This window comes from Triticum aestivum, chromosome 4A, assembly GCF_018294505.1.
Source record: "Triticum aestivum cultivar Chinese Spring chromosome 4A, IWGSC CS RefSeq v2.1, whole genome shotgun sequence".
NCBI lineage: Eukaryota > Viridiplantae > Streptophyta > Magnoliopsida > Poales > Poaceae > Triticum > Triticum aestivum.
In genome coordinates, this window is record NC_057803.1 from 577867374 (window position 1) to 577888525 (window position 21152).

Genomic DNA, 21152 nt, shown 5'->3' on the forward strand with positions numbered 1-21152 from the left:
TCGGTGGGCAGTCGCAGGGCCACCAGTGCTTGAAAGAGGTTCCAGCCATGGAGGCCAATTAGGGTGGCAGGCAATGAGGAGCCCGGGCGCGCGGGCTGGAGGAGTACAGCGATGTCGTCCGCGAGCTTCTTGAGGACGGTGAACTTGTTGCTGGTGGCAACGATCATCTGGTCCAAGTGAGAGCCATAGTTGGCGTCGAAGGCGGCCATCCACTAGCCGGTCTCCAACATCGTCTGTAGACGATCCTCGACGCCATGCCGCAGGCTGGCATCGTGGACCATCTGGCGCAGCCGCTGGCCGCTCACGAGCATCGCCGCCATGGGTATGGAGTGAGCTCTTTTGCGCTTAGTGTAGGTGCTTAGGCAAATGCTTAGGTGTGTACGATGTGGTAGATGCATTGGAATGGAGGGGCGCCTTTATATGAGGGCAATGAGGGTAAACTGCATTGCATTCACATCGTGCAGCCTCTTTTCCCGGACCTCCTCCCATTACTTCCCTCATGCATTAATTGAAGGAGGATGCATTGGCTGTTCAACATATCGGGAACCGCTACTCCCTCCCTTGTCTACATTAAAGCCGTATCGGGAACTGTGCCGCCCGCTGTCAAATCGAATAATCCCTCCGTCTAGGTGAGTATTAAGTCATCTTACGAAAACCAAATACTAGTAAACACATAGGCGCGGTGCATTAACTCTCACGTTGTTTCTTATTTTTTTGACATAAATAGAGGAATCAACCAAGCAGAGATGTGGGGCTTGTATGCTTGTAATGACTTGAGACTATCAAACATGACATGCAGTGGTCAGTTCGTTGCACAAGAACAAATACAACCCACGTCAGCACACACGCATCTTATATAGCATCACAGCTAATGGCTATAAAAGATGAATGAGACCAAATTATATCTCATCTAGATGAGTTCTAGCAAAATTGTATTAATAATACTTAGTACTCCTGCGCCATGTATCATATATTAGTATCATGTAGTATTTTATTTATTTATGAGGTATCCAGATGGCACTGCACTGCCAAGAAAAGAGGGTAACATCAAAATTATGGACTACTTTCTTTAGTATGTTGGTAAGGTCCAGTCATAGTCACTTGTTGAAATCTCTAAAAAGACAAATACTCCCTCCGTCCGGAAATACTTGTCATCAAAATGGATAAAAGGAAATGTATCTAGACGTATTTTAGTTTTAGATACATCTCTTTTTATCCATTTTGATCACAAGTATTTTCGGACGGAGGGAGTAGAAAACAGAGTTGGTGATGATGGTGTGTGTGCCATCCTGCAATATAGGCCGTCGGATTTATATCTAACGGATAGGAAAGAAACTATGGCAATTTTGCAAAAATATACCCACACGTCTCTCCACGTTCGCAAATAAGGCCTTCCCTCCTTCAACATTTTCTCTCACAAGATAAACTACTCATAAAAATGCATCTTGATGTTTCGTGCAACGCACGGCAGCTAGCTAAATTCTTTTAAAATAGTTGCTGCGATAATTGGGTTGAAGTGATATATTTTATGTCTTCCCCGAATGATTTTAGATTCACTAGTAGTAACAAAGAAAAGGTTGCCTTGTTAATTAACAGAAAACAGGGTGAAAACTATCACATGAGGCCGGTAAAAACAAGGCACACTGGGTTCAGTGTCATCGTCACTACAGCTGTGCGCACGCGAGAAGTCTACATATCGAGGGGGCTACCGAGCAAGGCATCGAGACACAATGTTTGAGAGAGAAACCAATTGACAGATTATGATCAGATCGAGTTGTCACCCTTCTGCTGTCATTGTTGGGGGGGGGAGAGAAAGACGTATAGAGAGTGTGCACGATAGGCACAGAGGCACAACTAGCGTGTGTGTGTGTGTGGGTGTGTGTGTGTGTTTGAAAGAGGAGTAGATAGATTATTATCAAGATCGATGTGCCACCCTACTCCTTCGGTGCCAGGTAGTGTGTGTGTGTATGTTTGAGAGAGAAGCCAATCGATAGATTAGTATCAAGATCGAGGTGTCATCCTACTCCTTCGGTGTTGGGAAGTGTGGGTGTGTGGGGGGGGGGGCAGTGACACTCACATATCTCTACTCTTATAAAAACAGAGTTGGTGATGATGGTGTTCCCACCATCCTACAATATAGGCCATCCGATTTATATCCAACGGACAGGAAGGAAATTATGGCAATTTTGCAAAAAGATACCCACACCCCTCTCCGCATTTGCAAATAAGGCATTCCCTCGTTCATCATTTTCTCCCACAAGATAAACTTCTCATAAAAATGCATCTTGATGTTCCGTGCAACGCATGGGCATCTTGCTAGTAGGGAGAAGGAGTTTGTGTGACACATATCTAGCTATATTAAGGGATAGGTAGATAGCATATGTGTGAGAGACATTATTATACTTTGAGACATTAGTGGCTGTGGGTGGGCGGAATTAAAGGGTGGGCGTGTTAGACATAGAGAGCGTGTTTGTTTCTGTGTGACAGACTTGTAGGATGGGGTAGAAAGACGAATTTAACCTTGACGGAGGGAGATAAATACACGAAGTGCGCATGTGTGATTCCGATGCCCATAGGGAAATGAGATATGTATGCGTGTGAGCGAGATTTCACAATTCATTCACGTATCATTATCTAGTGATCGTGGAGGTGCATCGTTTGAACATAAGTCAATATCTACTTTGTATCGTGGCCAAAGGTACAATATCGATTCAACGCTATAAAGATTGGACACTCACATATCACAATTTTTTCTATTTAATTAAACCTTTTCAGTTGTGCATGCCAAAATTACAGTGATGTTTCTTCAAACAACCAATGTAGCTATCATGTACATGCACCATTGTTACTCTTGCATTCAAATTCATTAGTCTTGGATGATTTAAGTTTCTATTTTGAAGTAATATATGTAATATTCATATATGAATTCAACGGGTACGCAATTTATGAAAGGGAGGCTATGTAATCATATGAGGTAACACTTTTAAGTAGTTGACTACAATATCCATTTCTTTTTGTGCGCCTCTACACTGACACGTCAATGCATTATGTTTAAAGTAAATAACCAATGGCACTAAATTATCTATTTACACGAGAAATACATAGGCCGAGCATTTGATCCCTTTTTTGTGAATGCGCCACTACACCCGCATGATTGGCCGCGCCCATGTGAACGTCCAAATTATCGACGCATCATCCTGAGTTATTGTCTTTTTTACTGGGGTGGACTTCACACCAGTTATTAACTGCTGACATGTGCCCCGTGTACACAGTCTAGCATGACCTTCCCGCTAGCACAGTCCAAAATTAGTTGAACTGGATACGAACGATCCCGCGGGCGGCAAAATCTCCCGCCTCCTTCTAAAATTTCCGCCACCTTAGTCTTTAGCATGAGAAATCCCCCTTTTGTCCTTGGTGCACGGAGACCAACAGTTACAATACCGCCCTTATCTACATGATAGGTCGGGGCTGCTTTGGTAACTTCCGGTTCCCCCACCACACAGCACCCCCATTTCCTCTCCCCCTCCCGCAAAAACGACTAACTCCATAGCACCAGAGCATCTTACATCACGTCGTCCGTACTTCATCGCCCTTTCTCCCCTCCCCTCTCAAAACCCTAGACTGCTCATCCACCGGCGTACCATAGCCCATTCACTGCCAGCGGCGTCCACCTTGTCAGATCTGCTTCTCTGGCCGCATCTACACCTCCCACCTCCCCTAGAAACAAGCAGACTGCTCATCCACCACTGTACCACAGCCCATTCAGTGTCGGCCTTGTCCACGGCGCCGGATTTGCTTCGCCGGTACTCTCGTCAACCGCCGCGCATCTGCAGCGACTCATTCATACTCCCCACCGGAGACGCTTCGTCCACACCCCCCGGAGCCGCCCCACCGACGCCCCCGTCGACGGCCTCTGATCCTCTTCGCCGACACCTTCCTCAACCCTACCGGAGCCTCTTCGCCGACACCTTCCTCAACCCTACCGGAGCTGCTTCGCCGACACCATCGTCAACCCTACCAGAGTAGCTTCGCCTATACCATTCTCAACCCTACCTGGGCCGCTTTGCCAGCTCACAAGTCCACGGCCTTAGATCCGTTTCCTCGCACCCTCATCCAACCTACTGGAGCAGCTTCTGATGCCCCGTCCATGGCCGCAGATCCGCATCGTCGACACCACCCTTAACCCAACCACCGGAGCAGCTTCTGACGCCCTGTCCACGGCCGCAGATCTGCATCGTCGACACCAACCTTAACCCAACCACCAAAGCAGCTTCGGACGCCCCGTCCATGGCGGCAGATCCGCGTCATCGACACCATCCTTAACCCAACCATCGGAGTAGCTTCACCCACGCCCTCGTCCACGACCATAGATCCGCTTCGCCCACACCGTAGTCCACCCTACCGGAGCCGCTCCACAAACACCCTACTCGACGGTTCTAGATCTCCTTACCGGACCCCGACAGCCAGCGCAGCATCATCACCCTCGACATTTCTAACCTGATTCCCACCGTCTAGAGAGATGCCAAGCACCCGCCGCGGCCTAGGTACTTGTCACCTTTAAACCCGTCCAGCACCACCTGCCCAATGTACTTCAAATATACTAACCGGTCGCTGTTACCTGTTATGTAGTTGGCAAGACTACAAGGATGATGTTTCTTCTGGATCTAATAGCTTGGCCAACCAAGATCCTGGACTGAGGCATTGCTATGATCTTCTAAGCGCGTCTCTCTCTCTTTTATTGTTCTGTGCCTGCCAGCGTGCTTTGCTAGGATTTTCGACCAGTAATCCCTATGTGCAGACAATGATTTCTACTACTGGCTGCTAAATTAGATATGTAGATGTCAGACATGATACTACCTCGTACCTCCGTTCCTAAATATAAGTCTTTCTAGAGATTCCACTATAGGCTACATACGGAGCAAAATGAGTGAATCTACACTCGAAAATGCATCTATATACATCTGTATGTGGTTCATACTGGAATCTCTACAAAGACATATATTTAGGAACAGGGGCAGTACATTACACAAAATCGTAGGTGGCATGTAGGAATTCCAGTGCACTACATTAGGTACAGAGTCATGGCTAGTTTATGGTACGCACACAATTGTTAATTGGTGGTTTAAATATGCGCAAGGGATATGCAATGTTGTATCATGTAGATATGTCTGAAATTAGCCGTGTCAACTTGCAGATAGGGTTACACAATGAAAAAGTACAAGATGTATGTGGCAATTTCATGGAACATCGCAAAAAAAAGGAGAGGCACCGGTGAGCCTATACAGTGTGCTATGGTACGTCACTCCTCCATTGCAATCATCGTGACATGTTATTTGTATGCCAGTTCTATTAGCCAAGTTTCTTAGGGACAGTTATTACGAGTTATCCTAAGAAAATAAGCACCTGTGAATATAAGCTCCATGTAATAAGCCAACCAGTTCTTTTCATCGCGTTTTCAGCTTATCTTTGGTATGATCAGTGGAAAGTCTAGATTGCATTATATTTTTTTCATTTTGCTGCCCATATGGAAATTAATTTGACTTGCAAACATCACAAATTGAACCCAGTGCAGTAATTAATATGATAGGAAAACAAACCATCACTATTTGCTCAAAATGCAAATACAAAGATACCATCTACTTGGCACAATCTACTTTGGTCAATGTTTTCCATAGAGATCCCATTGCCTAATTTAAACGAAGAACGCATGACCCACATTTAAATTAAGAACAATTATTTATTGAAATTCGATGGTCCAAGTGGCTGGTTATTATCATATAGCATCACCACCTGAAAGCATCATATAGCAGCAGCAGCTCATAGCAACTCATCATACAGCAGCAGCAGTCTGCAATTCATCATATACCAGCAGCAGCTCATAGAAATTCATCATATAGCAACAGCAGGAGCAGCTCATAGCAATTCATCATATAGCAGCAGTAGGAGCAGCTCATAGCAATTCATCATATAGCAGCAGCAGGAGCAGCTCATAGCAATTCATCATATAGCAGCAGCAGGAGCAGCTTGTAGCAACTCATCATATAGCAGCAGCAGCAGTTCATAGCAATTCATCATATAGCAGTAGCAGCAACTCATCATACAGCAGCAGCAGCTCATAGCAATTCATCATATAGTAGCAGCAGGAGCAGCTCATAACAATGCATCATATAGCAGCAGCAGAAGTAGCTCATAGCAATTCATCGTATAGTGGATCAGAATGAAAATTTGGCAAAAAAATCAGAGGAGATCCTCACCTTGTTGGATGAGCTCATCCTTCAACAGCACCTCAAGGCCATGGCCTGGGAGGAGGGGAGGGGGAATAAGGTGCCTTCTGCCACAGTGTGGCATCAGCCGTAGTTGTGCAGCGCCCGCCGGAGTAGTGCATTGGACGAACCACAGTGGAACAGCTACTGGAGACCATGAGAATGAGGGGCGGCACCAGAGGGAGGAGCAGCCAGGGAGATTTGCCCCTAGCTGCTGGCCATGTAGCCTAGCTGGACATAGCATCGTCGAGGACCAGGCCAGATGGGACCAGTGGCGACGGCTCGCTGGAGGAACCCTAGTACTGCAGGCAGGGGATCGAGGTAGAGGGAAAGGGGAGAGGAGAGGAGATGCAAGCGGGCAGGGCAATGAATGCTTGCGTGTTTGTTTTTACTTGAGGGTCAGGTGTGACACGGGCGTCAGCAGTTGCATTTTGAGTGTAATATAGGCAAACAACAGAGTCATTTCACCATTCCCCTTCCCTTCAATTTTTAGTGAGGTTCTACCCAAAACACCCCCCTCCAAAGTGAAATTAGTTAAGCCCAAGCCCATAACTCAAAATGACTTCTTTACATCTTTTATGGCCTATTTTGACAATATGGCCTGAAAAGGCAGAATCGAACTGGCCCTTAACTTGCAATTCAATTGTGCGTGCAATGATGAATCACTCCTGCCTGCTATCTTATTTAGGCATTATCATACATGGCATAACCTAATACATGTGCATTCCATTGTAGAATCTGGAATATGCAATGTTTATGTTAGTTCATACGTTGCACACGATGTTTAAATTCCCCTTAAATCTGGTCAGTCCAGTGATGGTCTTTAAGCCTCCTTCTTTGCTTCTTTTCTTGATATGTAAGATTTGCTCACACATCTGTTCAATTGCTTGTTTGCATCAGCCAGCCATACTAGGAATGTTTATTTTGATTACTTGTTGTTCTTGACCTAACACTCTATCAAAGCTTGTCAACGATTTAAACACTAAGGGATGCTGTAGTGGGGCCTTGTCTAACTCATAGGTGACATAAAGGTTTGGCTGTACACTATAGTAGGCTCTCCAAGAGTACCTGGAGATCCAGTTCGAAGGTATGCCTAGTTTTTACATAGTGCAGACATAGTAAATTCTCATTTCATTGTGTGCAAGTGCAAGAGATGCGGCATGTTTCATTATGTGGTGTTGTTTTGTTATAATCTCATTCTTTTGTGTTCACAGATTGGAAAGTATGCATATTTATCTTCCAAGGAGACGAGTAACTAGTTTGTGTCACCTTGCTGAGGGGGTGCAATGAAGATAAGATTGAGGAAGTAATGATAATGATTGGACACTTCCTGAACCAACTCCTAAGCCAACTTCGAAGAAAATGGGTATTCTATTTCTCAGTCCTGAAGATATGCAAGAGGCAAAGAAATCTATGAAAGAAAAGGGTATTAAAGCTGAAGATGTTAAGAATTTACCACCTATTGAAGAAATACATGGTCTTGATAACCCGACACAGGTAGTAAAGGTATATTCCCTCTATAGATTTGATAAGGGTGAAATCCCATCTACTAAGTTTGCTAGCCAATGCTTGGATGAGTTTGATAATTTTATTGTTAAACAAGAAGACTTCAATGCTTATGTTGGTAGACAATTGAAACGTCATGCTTATATGATTGAACACTTGAGTGATTATCTGTCTAGAGTTAAAGGTGAGCTTAAACTTAGTAGTAAACATGCTTCTATGGTTACCACTCAAGTAGAACAAGTGCTTAAAGCTCAGAATGATTTGCTCAATGAATTAAATAATAAGAAAAATGATAATGTTGTTAGAGTTGTGACTAGAGGGGGTAAAATGACTCAGGAACGTCTTTATCCTGAGGGCCACCCTAAGAGAGTTGAGCAAGATTCTCAGAAAACTAATGTTGATACACCTAGTCCTTTTAAGAAGAAGAAAAAGAAAAATGATAGGACTTTGCATGCTTCTAGTGAACCCGCTGTTGACACACCTGAGAATCTCAATGATATTTCTATTTCTGATGCTGAAACACAATCTGGTAATGAACATGAACCTAGTGATAATGTTAATTATTATGCTTAGCCTAGCAATAACAATGATGTAGAGATTGAACCAGTTGTTGATCTTGATAACCCACAATCAAAGAATCAACGTTATGATCAGAGAGACTTCGTTGCTAGAAAGCACGGTAAAGAAAGAGAACCATGGGTTCAGAAACCCATGCCTTTTCCTCTTAAATCATCCAACAAAAAGGATTATGAGGATTTTGAGCGCTTTGCTGAAATGATTAGACCTATCTTTTTGCGTATGCGTTTGACGGATATGCTTAAAATGAATCCTTATGCTAAGTATATGAAAGATATTGTTACAAATAAAAGGAAGATACCGGAAGCTGAAATTTCCACCATGCTTGCTAATTATGCTTTTAAAGGTGGAATACCAAAGAAACTAGGAGATCCCGGAGTAACAACTATACCATGCTCCATTAAGAGAAACTATGTTAAAACTTCTTTATGTGAACTTGGAGCCGGTGTTAGTGTTATGCCTCTTTCTTTATATCATAGACTTGATTTGAATAAGCTGACACCTACTGAAATATCTTTGCAAATGGCCAATAAATCAACTGCTATACCTGTCGGTATTTGTGAGGATGTGCCTGTTGCGGTTGCAAACATTACTATTTCAACGGACTTTGTTATTCTTGATATTCCCAAGGACGATACTATGTCTATTATTCTTGGTAGACACTTTTTGAATATTGCAGGGGCTGTTATTGATTGCAACAAAGGCAATGTCACTTTTCATGTTAATGGTAATGAGCATACGATACACTTTCCGAGGAAACAACCTCAAGTTCACAATATAAATTCTATTGGGAAAACTTCAACAATTACTATTGGAGGTTTTGAATTTCCTCTCCCTACTGTCAAGAAGAAATATGATATTCTTATTGTTGGGGGCGTGCATATCCCCGTTGAGGTAACTTAGTGTTATTTGAAAATTCTTCGGTTTCATGCAATTCGGAAAGAGTTTGTTAACAAGACTTGATCAACCTTGTTAGTGGATTCCTTTGGATGAGCATGAGATGGATGAAGTTAGAAAACACAACTATCTGTACCCTCCTTTTACTTTTTCTTATTTAGATTAAATAAAGAAAAAATAGTATTTTCTGTCTGTTTTCTGAATTATCCTTGCAATAAAAGATATCCCGAGAATGAAAGTTCTCCAAATGCCCTGAAAATGAAATATGATTGTTTTTCTATAATATTAAGAATTATTGGCACTGAGAACACACTTGGGGGGCCACACCACCTGGCCACGAGGGTCCAGGGCGCGCCCCCTACCTCATGGACCCCCCTTGGGCACGCCCCTTGCCTTGTGGACCCCACGTGGGCCCCCTCCACTTATTCCAGAACCCACACACTTCGTCTTCCTCCAGAAAAATCCTTCCACATCTCAAACCTGAGTTCTAGCTCATCTTGCTGCCATTTTCGATCTCCTAGCTCAAAGCTCCATTCACAAAAATGCTTTGGGGGATTGTTCTTCGGTATGTGACACCTCCAATGGTCCAATTGGTTTTTGCTCTAGTGCTTTATTTATTGAAAAATTTTGCTGCTTAGGTGACCCTGTTCTTGAGCTTGCATGTCAAATTTATGTGGTCAAAAGTAGTTTTAATGCATGATATGGCTTCTAGGCACTTGTAGGAGTATTTGCTATCAATCTTGTTGAGTTTGGCTCACTTTTATTTTGAGTCACTAAAAAATTCAGAGAAATAAAATGATGAAGAGATTGTTGAGAGGCTCTTTGAGCCGAAGCTCGAAGGATAAGCAAAGTGAAGAGAATAAGAAGCCCAAATATAATCTCCCTCGCACTGCAGAGGTTTGGCCATGCGAATGGCCTTGTGATGAGTTCTTGAGAGCAGCCGGGATTTATGAGGACTTTTATTATTTGGCTGAGAATGCAGGCTCATCGACTTCCTCCGCGACCAGCATGAACAGTATCTCCTCCTCACTAATATTTTCATGCAAAAATTTTACTTTCATGCTTAGAAATCACCACCTTCAGTGGAATTTCACTTATATGATGAGGTTAAGGAGATGTCACTATATGATTTTTGTCGGGTCTGTAAGATACCCTTTGCGGGCAGCATAGAGGAACCACATCGTAATCAGCGGATGAGTTTTGGTTAGGGGTGAAATTCCACTCGAACCCAGAGCTAGCTGGTTCTCCCTGAAATGCATTGAGGCACAGCAGTTGACTGGACGTTTAGGGGTAAAGCACTGTTTCATGTGGAGGGGTTTATTGATACAATTGCTGTAGGGGAAACGAGGAAAGTTTCTGATGCAAGAATTACTGGCATACATTTTCCTGTTCTACGTTACTTTGCAATATTTGCTAGTAGATGCTTAATTGGTCGCGGGAACAGTGGAAATCTCAGTGCTCCTGATATTGTCATTTTGCGCCATGCTTTGTTTCGTGATACCACTTTCAGTTTGGGCGCTATTGGTGCTAAACGATTAAATCTGAACCGTACAAAGGGCCCCATCTTCGAAGGCATAGTTGCTTCGCACCTTGCTGCACATTTTAGGGTACCTATTAGGCATTATGAGAAAGAGGAAAAGTTGATGCCCTTATTTTTCTAGATTATAAGAGTATGGTAGCACATGATTTTATTGTTAAAGATAAGAAGAAGATGCTTAAGTATAAATTGATATTAGATAAAAATTACTATGAGATTATTACCTTGCCTACGCCCTCTTTGTTTAACATATTTTCAGGCACGTACCTCATTTTGCTGGAGGCCGTTTATGCATACTGGAGCCTGACACCAGCTCCAGAGCGTGAGCCAGAGCCACCCCTTGACCCTTATTGACAGTCTATTTATCAGTGAGATCTGGAGGAGATCGCCAACCAGTGGCACCCAGAGGACACTCCTCCGTACACCGGAGAGGGCAGCTTTGAGCCATGGCCCTAGAACAACTTAGGCCAAAAGCCTAAGCTTGGGGGAGTACGTATTTCTCACCGACATTACATTCATGTTCACACACTCATTCCAGTTGTCAGTGCTCATACTTTTTCATTGTACTATCCATGCTAGTTTAATTTCTTTTCTAGCCTTCTTCTTGTGTGTTTGAAAAACCTTAATAAAAACAAAAAAAATAGTTGTATCTTTTAGCTAATTTACTTTCCATGCCTGTAGTAGTAGTAACTAAAAGAAAACCCAAAAATATTTCTCGTTCTTCTTTTGCTTGTTGGGAGCTTTCCTGTGTAAATAGTTTTAGTTCTATTTCTTTTCTTTGGGGGTCGAGAGGAGAAGACCATGATGAAAATGTTGAGTGGCTCTCATTTGCATTATTGTTGATATAACAAAGAGCCCATATTACTTTGTCTTCTCCCTTGCATGAAATGCTTGCAGATTCCAGCTTAGTCCAATGCACGTGCACTATTATTATTATCCACACCGTTCGATGGTGCAAGTGAAAGGCAATATATGATGGACCGATTGAGATGAGAGAAGCTGGTATGAGCTCGACCTATCTTGTTTTTGTAAATATGATTAGTTCATTGTTCCTGATTCAACCTATTATGAATGAAACATGTTTGCAATGACAATTAGAGATTATAGTTGATCATGCCATGCTTAATCAGCTAGAAGTTTATAATGGTTTGCCTTGCATGCCAACATGCTATTAAAATGGTTGTGATGTGGTATGATACGGTGGTATCCTCCTTTGAATGATTCGAGTGTCTTGACTTGGCACATGTTCACGCATGTAGTTGAAACAAAATCAACATAGCCTCCACGATATTTATGTTCATGGCGAATTATATCCTACTCATGCTTGCACTCAGTGTTGATTAATTTTAATGCATGTTCATGACTGTCGTCGCTCTCTAGTTGGTCGCTTCCCAGTCTCTTTCTAGCCTTCACTTGTACTAAGCAGGAATACTGCTTGTGCATCCACTTCCATAAACTCCAAAAGTTATTCCATATGAGTCCACCATACCTTCCTATATGTGGTATCTACCTGCCGTTCCAAGTAAATTTGTATGTGCCAAACTCTAAACCTTCAAATGAAATTATGTTTTGTATTATCGAGTGGCTCATGTATCAACTAGGGTTGTCTATATCTTCCATGCTAGGTGGGTTATTCTCATGAGGAGTGGACTCCGCTCCTCATTCACAAGAAAATGGCTGGTAACCGGGATGCCCAGTCCCATGCTTAAATTAAAATAATTGCAAACAAAACTCCCCTAGGATTGTTGTTAGTTGTAGGCACCCGTTGTTTTGGACAAGCCATGGATTGATGTTTGTTGGTGGTGGGGAGTATAAACTTTACCATTCTGTTTGGGAACCACCTATAATGTGTGTAGCATGGAAGATATCGAGATCTCTCGGTTGTTATATTGACAATGAAAGTATATCACTCAAAATATTATTCATCTCTATTTCAAAAATCGAGCTCTGGCACCTCTGTAAATCCCTGATTCCCTCTAAGAAGGGCCTATCTATTTACTTTTATGTTGAGTCATCATCCTCTTATTAAAAAGCACCAGTTGGAGAGCACCACTGTCATGTGCATGCATTACTATTAATTTACATTGAGTATGACTGGATCTCTTTTACCATGAATTACAATGTTTAGTCGGTCCTTGAGCTTCGGAGGTGCTCTGCATTTATGTTTTGCGGTCTCAGAAAGGGCTAGCGAGATACCATTTTGTTATATCATATTATGATTGTTTTGAGAAAGTGTTGTCATCTGAGATTTATTATTATTGCTCGCTAGTTGATTATGCCATTGATATGAGTAAACATGAGGCCTAAATGTTATTGTGAATATGGTTAGTTCATAATCTTTGCTGACACTTCAATGCTGGCTTTACATATTTACAACAACAAGATCAAACAGAGTTTGTAAAAGTTTTTCTTTATCACTTTCAGTTTGTCAACTGAATTGCTTGAGGACAAGCAAATGTTTAAGATTGGGGGAGTTGATACGTCTCCATCGTATCTACTTTTCCAAACACTTTTGACCTTGTTTTGGACTCTAACTTGCATGATTTGAATGGAACTAACCCGGACTAACGCTGTTTTCAGCAGAATTGCCATGGTGTTATTTTTGTGCAGAAATAAAAGTTCTCGGAATGACCTGAAACTTCACGGAGAATATTTTTGGAATTTATAAAAAATACTGGCGAAAGAATCAACACTAGGGGGCCCACACCCTGCCCACGAGGGTGTAGGCCCCCCTAGGGCACGCCCCTGCCTTGTGGGCCCCCTGGGGCTCCACCGATGTCAACTCCAACTCTATGTATTCACGTTCGGGGAGAAAAACAATCGGAGAGAACGATTCATCACGTTTTACGATACAGAGCCGCCGCCAAGCCCTAATCTCTCTCGGGAGGGCTGATCTGGAGTCTGTTTGGGGCTCCGGAGAGGGGAATCCGTCGCCATCGTCATCATCAGCCTTCCTCCATCACCAATTTCATGATGCTCACCGCCATGCATGAGTAATTCCATCGCAGGCTTGCTGCATGGTGATGGGTTGGATGAGATTTACCATGTAATTGAGTTACTTTTGTTAGGGTTTGATCCCTAGTATCCATTATGTTCTGAGATTGATGTTGCTATGACTTTGCTATGCTTAATGCTTGTCACTAGGGCCCGCGTGCCATGATTTCAGATCTGAACCTATTATGTTTTCATGAATATATGTGAGTTCTTGATCCTATTTTTCAAGTCAATAGTCACCTACTATGTGTTATGATCCGGTAACCCCGAAGTGACAATAATCGGGACCACTTCCGGTGATGACTATAGTTTGAAGAGTTCATGTATCCACTAAGTGTTAATGCTTTGGTCCGGTACTCTATCAAAAGGAGGCCTTAATATCCCTTAGTTTCCAATAGGACCCCGCTGCCGTGGGAGGGTAGGCCAAAAGATGTCAAGCAAGTTCTTTTCCATAAGCACGTATGACTATATTCGGAATACATGCCTACATTACATTGATGAACTAGAGCTAGTTCTGTGTCACCCTATGTTATAACTACTGCATGAGGAATCGCATCCGACATAATTATCCATCACTGATCCATTGCCTACGAGCTTTTCACATATTGATCTTTGCTTAGTTACTTTTCCGCTGCCACTATTACAATTACTACAAAACTGCTACTGTTACTTTTGCCACCGTTATCACTACTTCCATATTGCTTTACTACTAAATACTTTGCTGCAGTTATTAAGTCTTTCAGGTGCGGTTGAATTGACAACTCAATTGTTAATACTTGAAAATATTCTTTGGCTCCCCTTGTGTCGAATCAATAAATTTGGGTTGAATACTCTACCCTCGAAAACTGTTGTGATCCCCTATACTTGTGGGTTATCAGTGTGTATGGGGCAGAGAACTCATGAGTGATGCCCAATGTATCAAGATAAGTGTAGAGGCCGGTGTTCTTGAACTCAGTGTCGTTGTCACTTTTGATGTGCTTGATCTTAATGCCATAGTTCGTCATGGCATGATTGGCGAATCGTCTGAAGACATCCCGCACTTCATTCTTGTAGAGAATTATATGCACCCATGTATATCTTGAGTAATCATCAACAATAACGAAGCCATAGAGGAAAGCAGTGGTAGTAACGGTAGAGTAGTGAGTAGGGCCGAATAAGTCCATGTGAAGCAGCTCGAAGGGACGAGATGTCGTCATGATTGTCTTCGAGGGATGCTTAGCCCTTGCCATCTTTCCAGCTTCGCAGGCACCACACAGATGATCCTTCTTGAACTTGACGCCATGATGCCTACGACATGTTTCTTCTTCACAAGTGTGTACAAGTTCCTCATGCCAGCATGCCCTAGCCTCCGATGCCAGAGCCAGCACTCTGAAGCTTTTGCTAGAAGACATATGACCAACTGTGGTCCTACTGAGAAATCTACCATGTACAAATCGTCTTTTCGATATCCTCCCAAGACTAGAGATTTGTGAGATTCCATAAGCACAAGGCAACGATATTTTCCAAATATCACAACCATGGTTGGATCACAAAGCATTGAGACAGACATTAAGTTGAAACCAAGGGATTCAACAAGCATCACTTTATCCATGTGCTGATCCTTTGAGATTGCAACTCTACCTAGACCCAGTATCTTGCTTTTACCAGTGTCAGCAAATGTGATGTGACTTCTGTCAGATGGACGTAAGGTTGAGTCCATGAGAAGACTTCGATCACCAGTCATGTGGTTAGTGCATCCACAGTCCATAATCCACTCAGAAGCCTTTGGTATCGTACCCTACAGTGTTGGGGGGATAGGCTTCACCAAGGGAAATGTGAAGCATAAACATTTGACGAACAATCAGATTATCAAAGTTCAGATCCTGGTTAGGGCAGATAGGATGATTGTCAAGGAATCCAGGAACAAAATACATAGTAAGACCATTTGGGAATTTTATCTTGCGCCCCACAAGATGTTTTAGGTCCCCAGCATAAGCATCAGACGCCTTTGATTTTCGGCTGGAGACCTTTCCCTGCAAAAGAGAGTTAATTCTTCTTAACCACCCACATCCTGAGGGGTGGCTTCAAAGCAATGATTCTAAGTGCAGCATCTAAGAACTTTGGCTTTGGAGCCCTAGAAAATAGCCTTGCAGGAGGTGAATAATACTCATAAGAATAAGCAGAATAGTTCTTGGTCTTATGAACATAGCGGTTTGATGAAACACACTCATATTCATAAGTCTAGGTATGGTTTCCCTGCAAAACATTGGCGTTAGGGTGACTCTGGTGAGTCCTCTTTCTGTATGAAGCCTTTGGTCTGGGGTTTGTCTTCTTCCCAGGTGGTGTCATGATGACATTCACCTGAAGATTCGGAAGACAACTCTTGGGAACCCAGATCTTCTTCACAGGGGGTCCATTCCTGCAGTTAGTACCAATATACCTAGCAAACACTTCACCATTCTGATTCTTAAACAGTTCATAGTTTGCATCAAAGGATTGATCAGTGATAATAGGGTTAGCACAAGTGAAGCCAAATAAGGTAGATGGATCCACTGAAGGTCCCTTTGCATCAACCCATGTGGTTTTGGGGTACTACTCAGGCTTCCAATAGGAACCATCAACATTCATTTTCCTCTCGAACCCAACACCCTCTTTCCTAGGGTTTCGGTTCAGAATCTGTCTCTTGAGGACATCGCACAGTGCCTGATGCCCTTTGAGGCTTTTGTACACCCCTGTTTCAAGCAATGTCTTCAACCTGGCATTCTCATCAGCAATATTAGTGGTATCCTTAGAAGAGGGGTTAGTTTCCACATTAGCAGTTGAAGACATAGCAACAGCAGTAGAGTAGAACATCCAGCAACAGAAGTAGTATTATCATGCTCAAGACATTTTAAACATGGTGTGTCAAAGTCTTCTTGAGCGGAACTGGTCTGTTGAGCGTGGAGTGACTCGTTCTCCTTTTGAAGATCTTCATGAGCCGATCTCAAGTTCTCAAGCTCGTGCTTCCTTTGAAGATAATCATAGGAGAGCTTTTCATGAGTAGTTGAGAGCATTTCATGACGACTTTCAAGTTCCTCGTACTTAACATGAAGACTTTTAATGTCTTCAATTAAGGACTGAGTTCGAGTCATTTCCGCGTCCGACAGGTCATCGCTTTTGTCTAGCAACTTTTGAATATGTTCCATAGCATTTTGTTGTTCTATTGCAATTTTAGCAAGTGTTTTGTAGCTAGGTATAAATTCACATTTAGAGTCATCTTCACTTGAAGTTTGAAAGTAAGAATCGCGTGAGTTTACCTTGGCACCATGTGCCATGAAGCATTAGGTAGGAGCAGAGTCATCCTCATCATTAGCATCAGTGTTGGTGATGAAGCCATTGTCTTCAATGTCGAAGACGGACTTGGCGACATACGCTGAAGCTAGAGCCAGGCTTGCCACGCCTGACTTAGATTCCTCTTCAGACTCCACATCTGCCTCCTCAGATGCAGACTCCTCCTCTGAATCCATCTCCTTGCCAACAAATGCACGAGCCTTGCTGGATGAGCTCTTCCTATGTGATGAAGTCTTTGAGGATTTCTTCTTCTTGTTGTCATCAGAATCACATTCCTTGCTCTTCTTCTTCTTCTTGGTCTCATTATCCCACTAAGAACACTCAGAGATGTAGTGACCAGGTTTCTTGCACTTGTGGCATGTTCTCTTCTTGTAGTCACGTGAGGAAGCTTCATCGTTTCTTGAGTTGGATCTTGAGCACTTTCTGAAGCCTTTCTTCTTGGTGAACCTCTGGAACTTCTTTACAAGCATAGCAAGCTCCTTACCAATGTCTTTAGGGTCCTCAGAACTGCAGTCAGATTCTTCTTTAGATGAGGAAACAACTTTTGCCTTCAAAGCGCGAGTTCGGCCATAGTTGGGACCATAGATATCTCTTTTCTCAGCTTGTTGGAACTCATGTGTGTTGAGCCTCTCAAGTATGTCAGACGGATCGAGAGTCTTGAAGTCAGGGCATTTTTGAATCATCACGGCCAAGGTGTCGTATGAGCTATCAAGTGATCTCAGTAGCGTCTTGACAATTTCGTGCTTGGTGATCTCAGTGGTGCCGAGTGCGTGAAGCTCATTTGTCATATCAGTGAGGCGATCAAATGTGAGCTGGACATTCTCATTGTCATTTCTCTTGAAGTGGTTGAAGAGGTTGCGAAGAAAACTGATCCTTGAATCTCTATGGGTTGAGACGCCTTCGTTGACCTTGGGGAGCTAGTACTAGACTAACTTCACAGTTTCCAGAGCACTCACATGACCATACTGTCCTTTGGTCAGATGACCACAGATGATGTTCTTGGCAGTCGAGTCCAGTGGAATGAACCTCTTGACATCAGCAGCAGTGACACCTTCACCGACCTTGGGAACGCTATTCTTGATGACATACCAGAGGTCGACGTCAATGGCTTCAAGATGCATGCACATCTTATTCTTCCAGTAGGGGTAATCAGTCCCATCGAAGACAGGGCATGCAGCGGAGACTTTGATTATCCCTACAGTCGACATAGCTAAAACTCCAGGTGGTTAAACCGAATCACACAGAACAAGGGAGCACCTTGCTCTGATACCAATTGAAAGTGCTAGTTATCGACTAGAGGGGAGGTGATTAGGCGACTTTTATGAAAGTCTTCAAAACACGGAGGCTTTCAAGACAAACAGAAGAATTGAACCTATTTATATGCAGCGGAAGGTAGACTACACTAGACAAGCCATAGTCAAGTAAGCAATGAAGTGAAAGCACGAAGACTATCAGCATCTAGGTAGTATGGATCAGTTTGGAAGATAGTATGAAGCTAAACAGTAAACAGTCTTCACTCAGTGAAGTCAATCAGATCATACAGGCAAGTAATGACGTCACGAAGACAAACTGTAAAGTAGAGGGAAGTGAAGGATAGAACCAGTAGCTTGATGAAGACACGGATTTGGTAGACCAGTTCCAGTTGCTGTGACAACTGTACGTCTGGTTAGGGAGGTTGAGATTCAACTCAGAAGATCGTGTCTTCACCTTATTCCCCTTGAGCTAAGGACACATAATCCTCGCGCAATCACTCCGGTAAGACTTCAAGGTAGACTTACAAACCTTCACAGACTTCATTCACCGGCGATCCACAATGACTCTTGGACTCTCAGAACGTGACGCCTAACCAGCCGGAGAATTCACAGTCCTCAAGTGTAACAAGTCTTCAGGTCACACAGACAGAAAGACTGCAGTGATGCCTAACACTCTTTGGCTTTGGGTGTTTTGGGCTTTGTCCTCGCAAGGATCTCTCTCTCAAATGCTTCAGAGGTGGGTTGCTCTCAAACGACAAAAGCCGGGCACTAACTCTGAGCAGCCACCAATTTATGGTGTAGGGGGTGGGCTATTTATAGCCAGGAGGCAACCCGACCTGATTTATACGAAATGACCCTAGGTTACTAAGGAACTGATACGTGACCAACGGTCAGATTTCAAACACACACGTCATCTTGACTTGGGCTACAAATAAAGCTGACTTATCCAGCTCTGGATAAGATTTGCTCTCATTGTCTTCGCTCGAAGACATAGGATTTGGTTGAGCATCACATCAGTCACTCTGACTTTGTTCACTTGGACCCCACTTAACAGTGCGGTGGTTCCTACGACTCAACAAAGAAGAAAAGGAAACTATGAAACAACTATGTCTTCCTACTCCATAGTCTTCATACGACGTCATCTCATGTCATAGTCTTCAATGTGAATCTTTTCACATACCACCATTGTCTTCAGTGTCTTCACACATTTTTAGGGGTCATCTCTGGTAGGTAAATCGAATCAATATGGGACTACTACCTGTGTTATCCTGCAATTCTCACAAACACATTAGTCCCTCAACCAAGTTTGTCGTCAATACTCCAAAACCAACTAGGGGTGGCACTAGATGCACTTACACTATGTGGGAATCAAGGTTGCCACCTTACACCTCATTTGTTCATTTCGTTCAAAATGGAAATGATGCTCTAGGTTTGGCGAAGCAGAGAACCCCTGCTCCTATGTCTAGGAGGAAGTGTCCACTGGTGGCTTTGTAAGGCCTTTTGATTCCAACGATTTCTGCGGGGATTTTGTTGGTTAGAATCTCTAGAACTCCCCTGGTTCATGATATTCACACAGTCTCCATTATGTATCTTTCATTGTTATCTTTAAAAATCATGGAATGTTATATTATGAAAAAATTGTATATATCTGTAGTCAAAATTAGAAAATGTTGAATACAAGCCTTTCTAGGAAGTCATGCGTTTATGAAAAGTATTTTTGTGTGTAAGATGTTTTATTTGTAGGATAGTAAATTTTATCCAAAGAACCCTTTGTACCATGCTTTATACAAAGTTTTCCATTAACTTAAACCTCAGGGGAGGGGGGATCTTGTTTGGTGCACTCAAAGTAACTTCAATGCAAAATATACCCGGGTAAGAGTGCGGATGATGAATAGTCTTTGAAGCAACAGAGGGACCAAATAAAGAACAATTTGCCAACAATGATAGAAACACTATTCCTTAACATTAGTTGTGTTGGTGACTCCATGGTAAAATTGGAAAAGCATGTGAACAAGTCCACCATCTTCTCAAGTAAAAAAAGGCCTCACATCTCATACTTGCAATATTTAAGCGCAAAACATGTCATGTTTTGTTTCCTACCAATGCGATGAGGCCGTGGCGAGGGGGTGGTGGTTCTCTATCTACGGGGAAAAGGGTATTTGTGGAGCACTGTTGCAATGGTGTTGCGGCACATGTTATGAGAGAATGAAGAAGGAATAAAAGAGGCGCATGAATGCCTAGCCCAATGCCGTGGTCTCTGTAACCATCAGTTGACCAAGGAATTGAAGTGGGGTTAAGGTATCTGATACGTCTCCGTCGTATCTATAATTTTTTATTGTTCCATGCCAATATTATACAACTTTCATATACTTTTGGCAACTTTTTATACTATTTTTGGGACTAACATATTGATCCAGTGCCCAGTGCCAGTTCCTGTTTGTTGCATGTCTTTTGTTTCGCAGAAAATCCATATCAAACAGAGTCCAAACGGGATAAAAACTGACGGAGATTTTATTTTGGAATATATGTGATTTTTGGGAAGAAGAATCAACACGAGACGATGCCCGAGGGGACCACGAGGCAGGGAGCGCGCCCCAGGGGGTCAGGCGCACCCTGGGCCCTCGTGGCCACCCGTAAGGCTATTGATGCCCTTATTTAGCCGCAAGAAAGCTAATGTCCGAATAGAATCGTGTCCAAAATTCAGCCCAATCGGAGTTATGGATCTTTGGGAATTTAAGAAACGATGAAAGCGCAGAATCAGCCAACACAAAAACAGAGAGAGACAGAGAGACCAATCCAATCTCGGAGGGGCTCTCA